The 20855-nt window shown below is 39.9% G+C and overlaps 1 long non-coding RNA gene across 14 annotated transcripts in view; it reads right to left on the bottom strand.

The window, feature by feature from the left end:
* Positions 1 to 20855, bottom strand: part of LOC101018816 — an 83844-nt gene that overhangs the window by 10538 nt on the left and 52451 nt on the right. The window lies entirely within an intron of this gene.

Below are 20855 nucleotides of genomic sequence, written 5' to 3'. Positions count from 1 at the left end.
GGACCTTGCTTTTTTGAAGCCACAAAAGTTAGTGGTGGTTTATTGACAGAATGACAAAAGAGTTTCTCAGAATCATCCCCACATGCTCTTAACAAGCATATATACCCTCCAGGAAAATGAGGCAGTTCTTCCCAGGGGTTATAATTTAAATACACTAAAATGCACAAATCTTACACATTTAGTTTTCGGCATTTTAGCAACTGTTTACACTTTTGTAGCTACCACCCAAAACAAGATATAAGACATTTTTATTGTTCCAGAAAGTCCTCCTGTGCCCTTTTCAGTCAATCTCCACACTCGACAGGCTGCTGTCACTATAGCTAAGTTTTGCCTATTCTCAAACTTCATATAAATGGAATGACAGGGCATGAGTTATGTCGAATCTGGCTTCATTCACTCAATATAATGTCTTTGAGATGAATTCATGTTGTTACACATAACTGTAACATATTCATTTTATTTTTGGAATAGTATTCCATTGCATGAATATACCACAATCTCTTTATCCAATCTCTTGTTTGTGGACATTTGGATTATTTCCAGTTTAGACCTATTATTAAGAATAAGGCTGCTATGGAAAAGCTTCTACAAGTATTTTTGTGGGACATATGTTTCCAATTTTTTTTACATACACAACTGGTAGTGGGATTGCCCTGTTATTTGGGAAAACTATGATTAGCTTTATAAGAAACAGCCAGAGTTTTCCAAAGTGGCTGTCAGGACAAAGTAAATACACATGCATTCCAGTTGCTCCAGGTCCTTGCCAGCATTTGGTATGGCATCTTTCTGATGTGAGTCACTCTATTTTATCTCACTGAAAAGTTTCTATCAATCACTTATTAGGGCATTCAGAATATCCTTTAAAATGCCAGTATGACCTGACGATTCATGGATCCTAAATTAGAGTACTACTTTTGGGTAGTTGCATTAAGCCAAATGATCAAGAAGATCAAGATACATCTTCCTGGATCTTCAATCTCACCTAAAGATTTGGAGAACATATCATTTTACAAGAAAACCAGTAAAATTTTCAGAATACATTTGATTAATTTCTTTTTACCTAAAAACAGAGTCTTTAAATAAGTATCATTTTTGAGATGCAATGCCATACTGAGGTGTGTTCTCTTTCTCTTACCCTACTAGAGGTATTTCAGGGCAAGTTTGAGGAGCATGGAATTAACAGTCATCAATGCATTGCTGGGTTTGAAAACGATTTACATCAATCAGCGGAGGACCTCCACTGGTGATGTCAGCAGGAGCTCAGGATGTTCAGGTAGACACGGAAGGCTTTGAATCCCCAACCTTGAATAACATTATGACTGTGCTTATAGCCAGGCTTCCCTTGTTGAGGTCATTGCTGTGAATCAAGGTTGTTTTGCCTTCCATGCAGTGGATTTGCTGAGGTGCTTCTCAAATCTGTATCTCAGAATTGAGACATATGAGAAGGATTCTCAGGAGGGGAGAGATATTCTCTTGGGGACATGACGATTGACTTCCTTGGCCTCACTGAGCAGCAGTGAATATGGACTGGGGGAGGAGAGTGGTAGGACTCACAGGGACGGTCTCAGCACAGTGGAGCATGGTGGCAAAGAGTGAGGACTTAAGATTCAGATGAACCTTTCCTGGAACTGTGCCTCTGTGCCTTAGACTGAAACACTTAAGAGGTTAATTAGCCTCTCTTTGCCTCACTTTCCCTCTCTGTAAAACCAAGACAGCAGTAGAACCTGCCTCACAGAGCTGCCCTGCCTAGCATAGTTAGCTGTGCTCCTACTTCCACACGTTCCATTTCACCAGAAGCCCAAGAAGCTGTGGAAAGAAAACTTCAAAACTGAGCATTTGCTTCTTCCTTCCTCAAATTCTACTTCTCCACCCACAGATATCTGTACAGTACCTTCCAGTGATCTTAAAACAGCTCTGGTTGTAAAATCACTTAACTGGAGCCAATAAGGTAAGAGGCTAGAACACAGTACCAGGAATCTGACCCCTGCAGGCTGGCCATGATCCATCCCTCAGGCAGCCTTCCCAGAGCAGAAAAATCCGGGGAGCTGCTTAACGAGACATTTTCCCTAATGTTTTCTTTAACTCGGACAACTGCAACTGAAATTTAGCAGCAGCTTGTAGCCCCCCAAAATTCTTTCTCTTTCTCTCTCTCTCTGACTCTCCCTCTTGCTGTTACTCTTTTTACTGCCTTTACACACGAAACTTCATATTTGTTTGTTTGCTTTAATAGAATGATGTTCTTGGGGAATAAAATATTTAAGAAAGATGTCATGGAAACACCAATGAAAATTGTAAAAAATGTCCACATTTAAAAGTTAAAATAATGCTATCTACTTTTGACATTGATTTACTTCCTTTATAAAATGAATAATGTGATCTGTGCCAAGATGGCCGAATAGGAACAGCTCCAGTCTCCAGCTCCCAGCCTGAGTGACATGGAAGATGGGTGATTTCTACATTTCCAACTGAGGTACCAGGCTCATCTCACTGGGGCATGGAGGACAGTGGGATGGAGGACAGTAGGTGAACCCAACGAGCGAGAGCCGAAGCAGGGCGAGGCATTGCCTCACCTGGGAAGTGCAAGGGGGAAGGGAATTCCCATTCCTAGCCAAGGGAAACTGTGACACACATCACCTGGAAAATCGGGTCACTCTCATCCTAATACTGCTCATTACCAAGGGTCTTAGCAAACGGCACACCAGGAGATAATATCCCGTGCCTGGCTTTGAGGGTGCCAGGCCCATGGAGCCTCCCTCATTGCTAGCACAGCAGTCTGAGATCTAACTGCAAGGTGGCAGCGAGGCTGGGGGTGGTGCACCTGCCATTACTGAGACTTAAGTAGGTAAACAAAGCACAAGAAGGCCTGACTGCCTCTGTAGACTCCACCTCTGGGGACAGGTCATAGACAAACAAAAGGCAGCAGAAACCTCTGCAGATGTAAATGTCCCTGTCTGACAGCTTTGAAGAGAGTAGTGGTTTTCCCAGCATGGAGTTTGAGATCTGAAAATGGACAGACTGTCTGCTCAAGTAGGTCCCTGACCCCCGAGTAGCCTAACTGAGAGATATCCCCTACTAGGGGCAGACTGACACCTCACACCTCACATGGCTGGGTACACCTCTGACACAAAGCTTCCAGGGGAACGATCAAACAGCAACATTTGCTTGTCAGCAATGTTTACTCTTCTGCAGCCTCTGCTGCTAATACTCAGGCAAATGGTCTGGAGTGGACCTCCAGCAAACTCCAACAGACCTGCAGCTGAGGGTCCTGACTGTTAGAAGGAAAAATAGCAAACAGAAAGGACATCCACACCAAAATCCCATCTGTATGTCACCATCATCAAAGACCAAAAGTAGATAAAACAATAAAGATGGGGAAAAAGCAGTATAGAAAAGCTGGAAATTCTAAAAATCAGAGTGCCTTTCCCCCTCCAAAAGAACACAGCTCCTCACCAGCACTGGAACAAAACTGGATGGAGAATGACTTTGACGAGAAGAAGACTTCAGACAATGACACTTCTCTGAGCTAAAGGAGGAATTACAAACCCTGTGCAAAGAAACTATAAACCTTGAAAAAGGATTAGATGAATGGCTAAGTAGAAAAATCAATGCAGATAAGTCCTTAAACGACCTGATAGAGACGAAAACCATGACACAGGAACTATGTGACAAATGCACAAGCATCAGTAAATGACTTGATCAACTGGAAGAAAGGATATTGGTGATTGAAGATCAAATGAATGAAATGAAGCAAGAAGAGAAGTGTTGAGAAAAAAGAGTAAAAAGAAATGAACAAAGCCTCCAAGAAATATGGGACTATGTGAAGAGACCAAATCTATGTCTGATTGGTGTACCTGAAAGTGATGGGGAGAATGGAACCAAGTTGGAAAACACTCTGCAGGATATTATCCAGGAGAACTTCCCCAACCTAGCAAAGCAGGCCAACATTCAAATTCAGGAAATACAGAGAACACCACAAAGATACTCCTCCAGAAGAGCAACCTCAAGACACATAATTGTCAGATTCACCAAAGTTAAATGAAGGTAAAAATGTTAAGGGCAACCAGAGAGAAAGGTCGGGTTACCCACAAAGGGAAGCCCATCAGACTAACAGAGGAACTCTCAGCAGAAACTCCACAAGCCAGAAGAGAGTGGATGCCAATATTCAACATTCTTAAAGAAAAGAATTTCAACCCAAAATTTCATATCCAGCTAAACTAAAGTCCTAAGTGAAGGAGAAATAAAATCCATTACAGACAAGCAAATGCTGAGAGATTTTGTTACCAACAGGCCTGCCCTACAAGAGATCCTGAAGGAAGCACTAAACATAGAAAGGAACAACAGGTACCAGCCATTGCAAAAACATGTCAAAATGTAAAGACCGTTGATGCTAGGAAGAAACTGCATCAACTAACAAGCGAAATAACCAGCTAACATTATAATGACGTGATCAAGTTCACACATAACCATATTAACCTTAAATGTAAATGGGCTAAATGCTCCAATTAAAAGCCACAGACTGGCAAATTGGATAAAGAGTCAAGACCCATCAATTTGCTGTATCCAGGAGACCCATCTCATGTGCAGAGACACACATAGACTCAAAATAAAGGGATAGAGGAAGATCTACCAAGCAAAAGGAAAACAAAAAAAGGTAAGGGTTGCAATTCTAGTCTCTGATAAAAAAAACTTTAAACAAACAAAGATCAAAAGAGACAAAGAAGGCCATTACATAATGGTAAAGGGATCAATTCAACAAGAAGAGCTAACTATCTTAAATATATATGCACCCAATACGGGAGCACCCAGATTCATAAAGCAAGCCCTTAGGGATTTACAAAGAGACTTAGACTCCCACACAATAATAATGGGAGACTTTAACACCCCATTGTCCTCATTAGAAAGATCAATGAGACAGAAAGTTAACAAGGATATCCAGGAATTGAACTCAGCTCTACACCAGCAGACCTACTAGACATCTACAGAACTCTCCACCCCAAATCAACAGAATATACATTCTTCTCAGCACCACATCACACTTACTCCAAAATTGACCACATAATTGGAAGTAAAGCATGCCTCAGGAAACGTAAAAGAACAGAAATTATAACAAACTGTCTCTCAGACCACAGTGCAATCAAACTAGAACTCAGGACTAAGAAACTCAATCAAAACCACTCAACTAAAAGGAAACTGAACAATCTGCTCCTGAATAACTACTGGGTACATAACAAAATGAAGGCAGAAATAACGATGTTCTTTGAAACCAATGAGAACAAAGATACAACATACCAGAATCTCTGGGACACATTTAAAGCAGTGTGTAGAAGGAAATTTATAGCACTAAATGCCCTCAAGAGAAAGCAGGAAACATCTAAAATTGACACCCTAACATCACAATTAAAGGAACTAGAGAAGCAAGAGCAAACACATTCAAAAACTAACAGAAGAAAAGAAATAACTAAGATCAGAGCAGAGCTGAAGGAGATAGAGACACAAAAAACCCTTCAAAAAATCAATGAATCCAGGAGCTGGTTTTCTGAAAAGATCAACAAAATTGATAGAATGCTAGCAACACTAATAAAGAAGAAAAGAGAGAAGATTCAAATAGATGCAATAAAAATGATAAAGGGGATATCACCACTGACCCCGCAGAAATACAAACTACCATCAGAGAAAACTATAAACACCTGTATGCAAATAAACTAGAAGACCTAGAAGAAATGGATAAATTTCTGGACACATACACCCTCCCAAGACAAAACCAGGAAGAAGTTGAATCCCTGAATAGACTAATAACAGGCTCTAAAATTGAGGCAATAATTATTGGCCTACCAACCAAAAAAAGTCCAGGACCAGACATATTCACAGCCGAATTCTTCCAGAGGTACAGGAGTAGCTGGTACTTCTGAAATTATTCCAATCAACAGTAAAAGAGGGAATCTTCCCTAACTCATTTTATGAGGCCAACATCATCCTGATACCAAAGCCTGGCAGAGACACAACAAAGAAAGAAAATTTTAGACCAATATCCTTGATGAACATTGATGCAAAAATCCTAATAAAATACTGGCAAACCGAATCCAGCAGCACATCAAAAAGCTTATCCACCATGATCAAGTGGGCTTCATCCCTGGGATGCAAGGTTGGTTCAACATATGCAAATCAATAAACATAATCCAGCATATAAACAGAATGAGAGACAAAAGCCACATGATTATCTCAATAGATGCAGAAAAGTCCTTTGACAAAATTCAGTTGCCCTTCATGCTAAAAACTCTGAACAAATTCAGTATTGATGGAATATATCTCAAAATAATAAGAGCTATTTATGACAAACCCACAGCCAATATCATACTGAATGGGCAAAAACTGGAAGCATTCCCCTAAAAACTGGCACAAGACAAGGATGCCCTCTCTCACCACTCCTATTCAACATAGTGTTGGAAGTTCTGACTAGGCCAATCAGGCAAAAGAAAGAAATAAAAGGTATTCAATTAGGAAAAGAGGAAGTCAAATTGCCCCTGTTTGCAAATGACATGATGGTATATTTAGAAAACCCCATCCTCTCAGCCCAAAATCTCCTTAAGCTGATAAGCAACTTCAGAAAAGTATCAGGATACAAAATCAATGTGCAAAAATCACAAGCATTCTTATACACCAATAACAAACAAACAGAGAGCCAAATCATGAGTGAACTCCCATTCACAATTGCTTCAAAAAGAATAAAACACCTAGGAATCCAACTTACAAGGGATGTGAAGGACCTCTTCAAGGAGAACTACAAACCACTGCTCAGTGAAATAAAAGAGGACACAAACAAATGGAAAAACACACCATGCTCATGGATAGGAAGAATCAATATCACGAAAAGGTAATTTATAGATTCAGTGCCATCCCCATTAAGCTACCAATGACTTTCTTTACAGAATTGGAAAAAAATACTTTAAAGTTCATATGGAACCTAAAAAGAGCCTGCATTGCCAAGACAGTCCTAAGCCAAAAGAACAAAGCTGCAGGCATCATGCTATCTAACTTCAAACTATACTACAAGGCTATAGTAACCAAAACAGCATGGTACTGGTACCAAAACAGAGATATAGACCAATGGAACAGAACAGAGTCCTCAGAAATAATACCACACATCTACAACCATCTGTTCTTCGACAAACCTGACAAAAACAAGAAACAGGGAAAGGATTCCCTATTTCATAAATGGTGCTGGGAAAACTGGCTAGCCGTATGTAGAAAGCTGAAACTGGATCCCTTCCTTGCTCCTTATATACAAATTAATTCAAGATGGATTGGAGACTTAAATGTTAGACCTAAAACCATAAAAACCCTAGAAGAAAACCTAGGCAATACCATTCAGGACTTAGCCATGGTTAAGCACTTCATGTCTAAAACACCAAAAGCAATGGCAACAGAAACCAAAAGTGACAAATGGGATCGAATTAAACTAAGGAACTTCTGCACAGCAAAAGGAACTACCATCAGAGTGAATAGGCAACCTACAGAATGGGAGAAAATTTTTGCAACCTACCCATCTTGCAAAGGGCTAATATACAGAACCTACAAAGAACTCAAACAAATTTACAAGAAAAAAAACAAACAACCCCATCAAAAAGTGGGCAACGGATAAGAACAGACACTTCTCAAAAGAAGACATTTATGCAGCCAACAGACACATGAAGAAATGCTCATCATTACTAGCCATCAGAGAAATGCAAGTCAAATCCACAATGAGATACCATCTCACACCAGTTAGAATGGCGATCATTATAAAGTCAGGAAACAACAGGTGCTGGAGCGGATGTGGAGAAATAGAAACACTTTTACACTGTTGGTGGGACTGTAAACTAGTTCAACCATTATGGAAAACAGTATGGCGATTCCTCAAGGATCTAGAACTAGAAATACCATTTGACCCAACCATCCCAGTACTGGATATATACCCAAAGGATTATCAATCATGCTGCTATAAAGACACATGCACATGTATATTTATTGTGGCACTATTCACAATATCAAAGACTTGGAATCAACCCAAATGTCCATCAGTGACAGACTGGATTAAGAAAATGTGGCACATATACACCATGCAATACTATGCAACCCCATAAAAAGGAATGAGTTTGTGTCCTTTGTAGGGACATGGATGCGTACAAGAACCATCATTCTTAGCAAACTACAGAACAGAAACCAAACACGCGTGTTCTCACTCATGGGTGGGAACTGGTGCCAATGAGATCACTTGGACTCTCAAGGGGAAGGAATATTACTCTACTAGGGCCTATCATGGGGGAGGGAGGGGGAGGGAGAGTTGCATTGGGAGTTATACCTGATGTAAATAGCAGTTGATAGGTGCTGTGAGTTGATGGGTGCAACTGCGCCAACATGGCACAAATATACATATGTAACAAACCTGCACGTTATGCACATATACCCTAGAACTTAAAAGTATAATAATAATAAAAATAAAAAAAAATAAAAAAATAAAAAATAAAATGTGGTACATACACCATGGAATACTATGCAGCCATAAAAGGGATAGAGTTCATTTCCCTTTGGCGGGACATGGATGCAGCTGGCAACCATTATTCTCAGCAAACTATAGCAAGAACAGAAATCCAAACGGCGTCTTCTCACACATAGGTGGGAACTGAACAATCAGAACACTTGGACACAGGAAGGGGAACATCACACACCGGGGCCTGTTGTGGGTTTGGGGGAGCAGGGAGGGATAGCATTAGGAGATATACCTAATGGAAATGATGAGTTAATTGATGCAGCACACCAACATGGCACATGTATACATATGTAACAAGCCTGCACGTTGTGCACATGTACCCTAGAACTTAAAGTATAATTAAAAATGAAAAAAAGATATCATAAATCAGCAGCCTTAGAAATCAGTGACAAATGCACCCGAGTGTCCAGATAAGCACCAATTTTCCTGAAAATATGTTTCTTAGATCTCTATGGGCAAACATTTTAGGGCAGTTCATTTCAAGGAAAGAAAATTTTATATTGTGAGCTTTGATTTAGGGTTTTACATCCTCAGTCAGATCTTCAGGTAAGGTTAGGTTCTCAGTCATACTGGAGCACCTTAGCAATGGATACATATGTGCTTTTCCTTGCATGATACCAATAAATCAGCAATGATCCATTCAAAAAAAAAATGAATAATGTTACAACCACCACTACCATGCCTTCCTTCCACCAGCAGTTTTTGAATACTTATTGCATGTCAACCTCTTGATTACTTCTCAGAGAAACAAATATGAAGAAAGCACAGTCCCCAAAGGCTACTGATAGGCACAGGCTCTACATGTTTGCCAGAATGGGATGTGTATCCTAGAGTAGTGATTCATTTATACATACACGCTTCTGGATGCACAGGAGGATTCACCAGCACACCCTGCAATCACTCCAAACTTCCAACAAAAGTTTTCCCAATCATAAACACATACAAATGTAGTCTGTAATCAACCCTCACTTTCTCCCTTTTCCCTAGTACTTCCTACTTTCATCAATGACCCACTGCCCCTGGGCATAAGTGAGAGATGGGTCTTGGTTTCAGTTTCTACTCTCTTCTATCCACACCTCTTCCTGGGTACTCCCACATATATTATTTCAAAACCCTTGTGATAGAGATACTAATTATTCCCATTTCACAGATGAAGCAAATAAAGCAAATAAGGCTCATGGTATCAATCCAATGTCATATAGTAAAGGGCCGAGGCAAGATTTGAATCCAGGTCTCTCCAATGCTAGAGTCTGTGACTGTTTCATGGTTTTATATATATATATACACACACACACACACACACACATTTATATATATATATACACACACATATATACACATATATATATAAAATATTTTTTAATAAAATTTTTATGAGAGACAGACTTTGGCTATATTGCCCAGGCTCAGGGAAGTGGCTATTCACAGGTGTGAGATCACTACTGATCAGTGCAGGAGTTTTGATCTGATTTGTTTCTGACCTGAGCTTGTTCACCCCTGGTTAGGCACCCTGGTGGTTCCCTACTCCCAGGAGGTCACCATATTGATGTTGAGCTTAGCACGAATAACCTTTCAGCATCACCTTCTACAGCCCAGAACTCCTGGGCTCAAGCAAGTCATCCTCCTGCAGGCCTATATATATGCTTAGTAGACAATGGCTTTAATTTCTACTTCATAATTTACTAATATTTTCTATATTATGACTTGCTATCAGTTTAATAACTTTTATTTTCATCAATGGCAAGTCTTACAATTTGTATTAGTTTCAATTTTTAGCCCAGCAATCCTAGTCTGACTTTATCTCAAACACATTAATTATTTTACTATATTCCCAACTACTGTCTTTTTCTATTTTGCTTAAAATGTAACAGTTTAAAATGATAAGTGTAATAACTGGACTGTTTTCAAGGAATGTTGCTATTCCTCCAGCACACTGCAGCTGTGCTATGTTAGCAACTAGTCATGCATCACTACTCAGTAAAGCAAAAGCTACTGTATCTTGGTGCTCAGTTAATAAGCAACACAGAGCTCATTCATAAATAGAAGATTGGGAATCTAAACAGTCCATCACATTTTACTGGATTTCATGGTTCCTCACTATTCCTTAGTAGAACAAGTGCTATTAGGTTTGATACCTATGAAGTAAAAATAAAATTAGTCTTCAAATCATGCCAGAGGGGATCAGCAGTGTACAAAATACAGAGGCATAGCACTTAACAATGGAGATGCATTTTGAGAAATGCATCCTTAGGGGATTTTATTATTGTGAGAACATCCTGGAGTGTACTTACACAAACCTATCCAGTCGCTTTGCCTCTTCCACCTGTTTCCCATCAGCTCCTCCTTCCTCACTAGAGCAATGAAGCCACCCCACAGTCCAACTTTCAGCACTAACTATACCACCCCCTGGCCTCTCTTACACCAAACACATAGTATTTTATCCCATAATGATCCAAACACTATGAAGACACTTATGGGTGCTCTGCTACTTCTTGATGTTACCTACATTAGCAACTGATATGGTTAGAATGGAGGTGTTCCCCCACAAGCCCCCTTCTTTCTAAGTGATTTCCATCTTGGCCAACAGCTCTACTACCTCCCTAGCTTCTTTCTTAGGCAAAACTCTAGCAGATGTCTTTGATTCTTCTCTTTCCCTAACATTTGAGAAATACAAATAAAATCTTAAGTCCCCTAGTCAACTGAAAATACCCCTCTCTTGGCCAAGGGATTCCAGAGAAACCTTAAAAACTGAGTTATTGGCCATGTCAGATGGGAGGTCAAGCGTGCCTCAGCATGTTCCCTCCTTGTTGGGAACGGGCCCCCAAATCTGGCCATAAACTGGCCCCAAAACTGGCCATAAACAAAATCTCTGCAGCATGTGACATGCTCGTGATGGCCTTGATGCCCAGGCTGGACGGTTGTCAGTTTACCAGAATGAGGGCAAGGAACACCTGGCCCACCCAGGATGGAAAACCGCTTAAGGCGTTCTTAAACTACAAACAATAGCATGAGCGATCTGTGCCTTAAGGACATGTTCATACTGCAGATAACTAGCCAGACCCATGCCTTTACTTCAGCCCATCCCTTTATTTCACATAAGGAATACTTTTAGTTAATCTATAATCTATAGAAACAATGCTTATGACTGGCTTGCTGTCAGTGAATATGTGGGTAAATCTCCGTTCGTGGTTCTCAGCTCTGAAGGCTGTGAGGTACTTGATTTCCCACTCCACACTCTGTATTTCTATGTGTGTGCCTTTAATTCCTCTAGTGCTGCTGGGTTGGGATCTCCACAACTGAGCTGGTCTGGGCACTTCCTTATCAACCCTTAGCCAAAATTCTTCCTAAGGAGAAAGCAGAGACCAGGTCTGGAAAACAAGAAATAGATGACTTGTTTCTTTGTCATTTTTAGCCAATCATCTGAGGCTGCTATCAGACTCCCCTTCCTCTTCACTGCTTCCAAGTGACAGCTCACCAGTCACACAATGCATTTCTTTCTAAACAGTGACCACCATCTCTGGATATGTTTTGGCTGACTCTCAAAGGATGCAGTGAGGGTTTTGGTGTCCTTCACTTTACCTTTTGATGTCAGAGGGGTGAAAACTCCACCTCAGATCTCACTAATGCTGCTATTTTTTAAAACACGCAATTCATGAAGAGGCGTTAAGAATTGTTCCCGAACAGGTTCCTCCTCTCATAAATATTTGTAACTCCTCCTATAGCTCATTAAATTTGTGTACTTGGCCACCCCACTCAGCATGCATTTCTGTCTTGCCTTCCATTCTCTCCAAGTGCTTCCTCTCACCTATGCCTCCCAGCGAGCAGGATGGCCAGCCTTCAGTCTGTAACCCTTCATGAGAAATAGAGCTCTTTCCAAATTTTGAACTTCATGATTCTTCAGTTGACAGCTTCTACTCCAGTCCCACAGGTGCTATCACCCTAAACACAGGCATGTTCCTCATATCCACCTAACTCCCAAATGCAAGTCTTCACCAGTCACCTGGCCTCCCTGCCTCCACTCCTTCCCCTGTACCATCTATTTCCTACAGAGTGTCAAAGTCAGCTTTTAAAGTGAACATCAGAGGATGTCATTTTCCTGCTAAAGCTCTCCATAGGCTCTCCATCCCATCTCCAGGAAAAGTCAAGTTTCTTGCTCTTTTACAAAGACCTCCATGGTCCAGCTGCTGTGCACCCCTCTTCTCTCCTTTCTGCCACTCTCCCTGCCACCTGCTCTTTCCTGCCTGTCTGGTTGTCTGTGGCCCTGTCCTCAGAACATACCATATTCTGTGTCCCTGGCTCAGCTTGGCCTCCCCTGGCATGGGCAGCACCAGCTCTGTTCCTCACTCAGATCTCTGCTGAGATGGTGCCTCCCCTGGGAGGCTTCCATTATCTCCGTGATCTGCAGGAAGTACCCAATCCCTTGCTATTGTAATTCTTGATATAACCATAGTGTATTTTCAGGGCAGTATACCAAACACCTTTATGTGTTTCCTGGCAAAACTATAAATAAATTAGGCCCTATATCCTCAATTTGTCAGACATACCCTGGCTAAGGGGGTTACATGTGTTGTGGCATGTCACGCCACAAGGAGCAGAAAGAATAGCTCCTCTAATACAGAATTGCCAGGGCACACTGGCAGGCCATCTTAAGCTGGTCTGGCTCTATGGAGCTCCAGCATTCAGACTGGGAACCAATGCACCCATGCAGCCATGCTTGTCAGTAATAAACTTCTCTGGACTTACGCTAAAACCATATTTTATTGATATGTCCAGTATGTTTTATGAAAACAGTCTCAAACTTGGGTCTATCTAATATTACCAGCCACTTAACATTACGTGCTAACTTTTTATGCTTTCAGCCCTGGATATTCTTTGAAGAATATTTTCCATCAGGAGTTCTAAAATCCTTCAGTCCTCATATTGATGCAAAAAAATAAACACATGAACAAAATCTCTGTGCTTCATACCAAGGTAAGATCCAGCCTGTGACCCCGTACAGTCACCAGTATCATCAAATAGGCCACTACAGAGGAGAAGGATGCAGGGGGCAGCTCAAAGCCATGAATGAGAGAGCATTACACCTCTGTATGCACAGTGTCCCAGAATACCTGTGTGAAACAGGTGTAAGAAAGAAAGATGACAAATTTGTGTGTGTGTGTGTGTGTGTGTGTGTGTGAGAGAGAGAGAGAGAGAGAAAGAGAGAGAGAGAGAGGTGAAAGTTTCCATTTGTTGTTGCCATTGTCTTTTAACCTATTTTTCACAGGCATCAAGAAAATTCCCCCCGTAAAGCCAAATTAAATGTCTCATAATCAAAGAGATTAGTAGGTGGTATGCAAGATAGGCTCTGCATGGAAAGTACTCAAGCTGAAAACACCTACTAATAAAAATGAGAAAAAGGCTTTGAAGGTCACATACCTCCATCTTTTTAAAAGACTATGAAGCCTCAAAATCAAGCAAACTATACACACACACAAAAGCAATTCAGTACAGCAAATCTGTTAAATATATTATGATGGAATTTTTTAAATGTATCAGACAATAGAAAACCTTCTTTGGCCTGTTTGTTGTTGTTTTCCCAGAGTGGGACACTTTGGTCATCCCTGTTAAACACTCATAAACTTAAATGCAGAAGCAGTAACTGTAGTATATTCCCTCCAACATCAGTCCGAACCCACCTCAGAGTTCACTAATGATATTTTTATACTGTAAGTTAATAGGGATGAAGGCAAGGATCAAGTGGCTCAGATCTAAGAAGCAACTTAATTTCTACCCCATTCAGAATATAATACACTTTCAATCATATCATTTTTGAGTGGCAGAACTTTGCCCTAAAGAAACATCAAATATGTGTTGAGGAAAACCACAGATCACTCTAAAACTGTGTGAAAGCAATGAATAACATGTATTAAAACACACTTCTTTTAAACAAAAGTAAATCTCAGGGACCATCTTTGGCTTCACTAAGTCCACTCAGGAAGAGACACGGCATATTTCTAAGGCAATGTGAGGTTCATTTCCTCATCCAGAGCTTGATAGAGCACTTATGGCCCATCACAGAACGTAAGCACCATTTTGTCATCACAGACTCAATTCAGAGCTTTGCTGATTTGTAAAAATGTGTTTTAGGTTGTAATTTGGTAGACATAACATAACCTGTGAGTAACGCTTTAAAACAAATTTCATAATATCTACCATGTCATTTTTAACCAATATCTTCTGTTTCCACAGAACTTAAATTCAACTTTGTTTTTAAATGTTAAAAACATAGGTCTTTCTTTAGCTCTATAGAATATTCACTTTTAGCTATACAAGTCTCCAACAGGCCAGGCATGCTGGTGAGCACCTGTAATCCAAGCTACTCGGAGGCTGAGGCAGGAGAATCACTTGAACCTGGGAGGTGGAGGTGGAGGTGAACCGAGATCACGCCACTGCACTCTAGCCTAGGTGACACAGCAAGACTATCTCAAAAAAAAAAAAAAAAAAAAAAAAAAGAAGTAACTATGAAAACAAACAAACAAACAAAAACCAAAGAATTTCCAAATATTTTGTTATTTCTATTCCACAGACTTATGGTCAAAATCAGTATGTCCAACGAGAATAAATAAAACAATTATTGTGTAAAATGCCATCTAAATCCCTAACAGATTTCTGTCTCTTAGAGGCTTGAGTTAAAAATGGATCAATTGTGAGAATGATCTGTTGGTCATTAGGACATAAGTACAAATACAGATCTGGTGAAAAAATATCTACAGCATTCATTTTGTCCAGCGAATCACTGGAAAATATTTCATTAAAATGAATTCCTAAAATTGATATGGAAATTATTTTAAAAATTTAATTGATGTACAGTTTTCTTCTACCTAATATTTGTGTGCCAAGTATTCTATTAGGTATTTAAAGAAATACAAAAGATAAAAAAGATATATCTCTACTTTCAAAGTAAATTGAGTTGTAGGCAACTATAAGCTGTTGTGCCAACAATATATATTTGGAATTTGTTAGTTTTCAGCCAGATTTGAAGCCTTGGTATATATGATGTAAACTGGAGAGACAGTAAAAAATTTAAAAAATAAAAATAAATTGAAGAGAAAATTATTCAACCCAATTTAAGAGATGAACGATAGAAGAGAATAAATTAATGAAATAGCAGTAAGGAAAGCTAGAAAAGAATTATGCTTCAGGAGCAAAAGACAAGAATTTTTAGAAGGAATGAATGGGCAGAAATAAGTGCTGCCAGGAGAGCGACCATCGTGAAAGTTAAGGAGAAGTCACACATTTAGGAAGGAAGATGCAGAAGTGACAGAGACAACATGCCACAGGAAAAGAGGTAAGGAGCACAAAAACCTATACCAAGCCTCAGATAATGGTTCATTTTTAGAAAAACACTAATCCACCAATGGACCTCAAGCAAGGGTGAACAGGGTTATGATGAAAGTACATCTCAAAGTTTTTTCTAAGAATGGTGAAATTACTGCTTGAAGAGTTCTATAGCCACCAAATAGAGAAAAGTAAGGGATTTAGAAACAACACTAGGGGATTTTTCATGCACACTTTCATGCAATGTTTCATCTAGGGGATTTTTCATCCTTTCAACACAAAGATTTAACTTTTTATTAATTTTAATTAATCATTTAAATTATACATATGACAAAGGATGATCAAACAAATTTAACAGCCACTAAAAGACATTAATCTGTATTAGGATGTGGAGGAAAAAGCTCAGGGCTGAAGCAACAACAACAAAAGTAGTAAAACAAATTACTGTCTCTGAAGGTGGTAAACAAATAAAATTTAAATATTTGTGGAGAATGCAAAAAGGATGTTTCTCTTATGTGGTAGAAATTACACTGCTTCTTGGCATAGCCACTGACAGGTCATAGAAAAAAAATGCCGTATTTAGGTGAAGAAGCAAAGGAAACTTCAGAAATAGTCTTTCTAGATTAATAAAAGAAAAAAGTTTCTTATTTCAATAAAATTTTCATCTATACAAATGACCCCATAAAACTTGCAAGTTTCTATATACTGTAAGGTTGAATAACCCAGCTGCAAAATATTTGAGAACATTGCATATTCCCAGCCACATCGACTCTCTTGATCAGTGACTGCAGGCAATGTCCATACTTTGTTGCTTTCTCTTCGGTTTTAGCTTTTTTATGAACTTGGTAGAGAAAAAAAGGAAAGTATTTTTGTCAGCCAATTGCAGAAATTTTATACAAAATATTTATAGGCATCTTTTAGATAAAGTTCTTTAATGAGATAAACTCTGGTGTTACTAAGTTCTCAGTCAGAATACTGTTTTGGCCCTACCCTGAAATTGCACACAGAATTTTACAACACACCAAAGCAATTTCACTTTTACAAAGTTAAAAGAAGATTGAAATATTCGAGCATTCTTACAGAGCAATCATGACACTCTGTCTTGCTGACCTGTGCTTCCTTTGTTAGGAAGAAGGCTGTTTATCCATTCTGCAAATACTGGTGGTCCCTAGGGTCTGGGATCTGTTTCTTTCTGTCTCCTTGTGTCCATCTCCACTGGTAGTGCTGGTAGCATTCTTCTATGACCTCAAACATCACCCAAATGGCAGTAGTTGCCAAGTCAGTGTGTTGAAATAAATTTCTTGATTATCTATTACATAAGCAGCCCACTGAAAAATTTATTCAAAAATATTCCATCGAGAGTCAAAAACATATTGATATGATTATTATTGATCTGTTAAAGAAAACAAACTAAAAAAAAAAAAAACTGGGATAAACATTTGATTTGTTAACTCAATAAACAAATCAAAACTTAGATGTGATTATAACCTAAAGGGCTCACAGGGCAAATGTGAAGCAAACTTCTGTCTCAAGGCCTGCATATGGAAGATATATAGTACTTATATTTGTTGTCTTTCTTTCCTACTCTTGTCTGAGTTTAGTATTAATAAAAGTTGGGCTGAGAAACAATTTTTTTTTTTACAATCTTATGGGTTATTTTTAGTATAAACTTTTTAGAAGAATATACATACATAAAGTGCACAAATCAAATGTGTGCATCTCAAATGGTGTTCCATTTTCTAAAAGTGAATACATGTGGACAGCATTTATATTTTTAAAAAGTCAGAAACTACCTCCTCATGCCCTTTCCACTTCTCACTCATCATCCCTCAACCCAGGCATAACCACTCTCCTGACCTCCAACATCATAAATTAGTTTTTCAAGCTTTGGAACTTTATCCAAATGAGTCATACGGGATGGATGCTCACAGAGCCTGCTTAGATATTATGGATCCTTGCCAGGTATACAAAAAGTGTTGCAGATAAGCCCAACAAACATTTGGGCTGGTCGTGCAGAAGCAAAAGAATTTACCAAGTCAGTTGTAAATAAAGAAAGGCAAATTTATTAGAGAAAGTATAAAAATATGTTGCAAGAAAGCAATCAGTACATCAGCATGAGAGAAGCCAACTGCAATAAAACAAAGTTTTGCTGGAGATTTTATAGGATAGTACTTCTGCTGTGTGCTGGAGAGGGCTTTGTGCAGTACTGACAACACCAAGGTTGCAAGTGACCTAACTTGCAGGTGCCTGGTTGGGTGCAGGAGGGCTATATGTTCTGAACCATGAAGAAAAGCATACTTATAACTTATCTGCTTTCTCTTTTTGCTTTCCCCTGGTCCTGCTAGCCTGACTCCTTTTTCCCAATAGGACTCCATAAAAAGTGTTCCGGGTCAGCTAGTCAGCTGTTGTCAATGTACCTGAGCTGACTATCCTTTTCGTTGTAAAGCTGACCCTATGACGAGCAATCAGAAAAACCATGTAAAGCCTATGGAATACTAAGGGGCTGTGGATTAGAAGCTGCCTCCTGTTTTTCTCACCATTTTCCAAATGGAAAACCTGGTTGACTAGTCTTGGGCCACAGATTCAGACCCCAGAGGTGGCACAGAGGTGGAACCAGCACCATTTGAATGCATGTTCTAAAAGAGGGCAAGGGATTAAGGGCCTGTGATCAGAAGAAAGGAAAATGAATGCAGAGCAAGCAGAAGATGACAAGATGCCACTGCACCCTGCACAAGAGATGTCTTTGCTACTGCTGAGCAAAGTGGTAGGGCTTGTCTTCTGAGGACACTAAAAAGTATCTGTACATTTAAATATGTCCTTCTTTCAGTTTCCATCTTTCATTGAAATCAGCTCACAACCATTACAGAAGTATTGTGACTCAAAGTTCACATAGGAGCACAGACAAAAGCAACCTAGATTTCTCTTTAGCCAAATAAATGCCAAACACTTATGACAGCTGGTTGCTCAAAGTTCATAAAATGGCTGGCAAGATGGCCAAATAGGAATCGCTCTTGTCTGCAGCTACCAGTGAGACCAATGAAGAAGGCGGGTGATTTCTGCATTGCCAATTGCGCTACCCTGTTCATCTCATTGGGACTGGTTAAGCAGTGGGTGCAGCCCATGGAGGGCGAGCAGAAGCAGGATGGAGTGTTGTCTCACCCAGGAAGTACAAAGAGTGGGGGGCCAAGTGGCTGTGGCCAGACTGCCTCTCTACATTCCTCTTCACCTTGCAGGGCATATCTGAAAGAAAGGCAGCAGCCCTAGTCATGAGCTTATAGATAAAACTCCCATGTCACTGGGACACAGCACCTGAGGGAAGGGAGCAGCTGTCGGCACACTTTCAGCAGTCTTAAGCATTCTTGCTTGGCAGCTCTGAAGACAGCAGCCAATTCTGACAAGGAAAGGCTCTACCAGCACAGCACTCGAGCTCTGCTAAGGGACAGACTGCCTTCTCAAGTAGATCACTGACCCCTGTGCCTCCTGACTGCAAGAGACCTCCCTACAGGGGTTGATAGACACCTCATACAGAAGAGCTCTGGCTGGCATCAGGCTGGTGCCCTTCTGGGATGAAGCTTCCAGTGGAAGGAGTAGGCAGCAATTTTTGCTGTTCTGCAGTCTCCGCTGGTGATATCCAAGCAAATAGGGTCTGGAGTGGACCTCCAGCAAACTGCAGGAGACCTACAGAAGAGGGTCCTGTTAGAAGAAAAACTAACAAACAGAAAACAATAATATCAACATCAACAAAAAGAACCCCCATACAGAAACCCCATTCCAAAGTTATCAGCCTCAAAGATCAAAGGTAGATAAACCCATGAAGATGAGGAAAAATCAGCACAAAAATCCTGAAAATTCCAAAAATCAGAATGCCTCTTCTCCTCCAAATGCTTGTGACTCCTCTCCAGCAAGGGCACAAAACTGGACAGAGAATGAGTTTGACAAATTGACAGAAGTAGACTCCAGAAGGTGGGTGATAACAAACTCCTCTGAGCTAAAGGAGCACATTCTAACCCAATGCAAGGAAGCCAAGAACTCTGACAAAAGGTTATAGGAACTGCTAACTAGGATAACCAGTTTAGAGAAGAACATAAACGAGCTGACGGTGTTGAAAAACACAGCACGAGAACATCGTGAAAACCACAGCACGAGGACATCATGAAACATACACAAGTATCAATAACCGAATCTATCAAGTAGAACAAAGGATATCAGAGATTGAAGATCATCTTACTGAAATAAGACATGAAGACAAGATTAGAGAAACGAGATTGAAAAGGAACAAACAAAGTTTCCAAGAAATATGGGACTGGATCAAACTTACCATTGATTGGGGTCCCTGAAAGTGATGGGGAGAAAGTTGGAAAAAACACTTCAGGATCTTATCTAGGAAAACTTCCCCAACCTAGCGAGACAGGCCAACATTCAAATTCAAGAAATACAGAGAATACCAGTAAGGTATTCCTTGAGAATAACAACCCCAAGACACATAATCTTCAGATTCTCCAAGCTTGAAAGGAAGGAAAAAATGTTAAGGGCAACCAGAGAGAAAGGTTGGGTTACCTATAAAGGGAAGCCCATCAGACTACCAATGGACACTCTACAGAAACCCTAAAAGCCAGAAGACAGTGGGGGCCAATATTCGACATTCTTAAAGAAAAGAATTTTCAACCCAGAATTTCATATCCAGCGAAACTAAGTTTCATAAGTGAAAGAGAAATGAAATCCTTTCCAGACAAGCAAATGCTGCAGGATTTTGTTACCATCCAACCTGCCTTACAAGAGCTCCTGAAGGAAGCACTAAATATGAAAAGGAAAACTGGTACCAGTCGCTGCAAAAATACACCAAAATATAAAGACCAATGACACTATGAAGAAACTGCATCAACCAATGTGCAAAATGACCAGCTAGCATCATGATGACAGGACCAAATTCACACATTACAAGTTTAACCTTAAATGTAAATGGGCTAAATGCCCCAATTAAAAGACATAGACTGGCAAACTAGAGAAAGAG

The sequence above is a fragment of the Papio anubis genome, chromosome 11 (assembly GCF_008728515.1).
Source record: "Papio anubis isolate 15944 chromosome 11, Panubis1.0, whole genome shotgun sequence".
Taxonomy (NCBI): Eukaryota; Metazoa; Chordata; class Mammalia; order Primates; family Cercopithecidae; genus Papio; species Papio anubis.
This window is presented reverse-complemented; position numbering and strand designations above follow the sequence as displayed.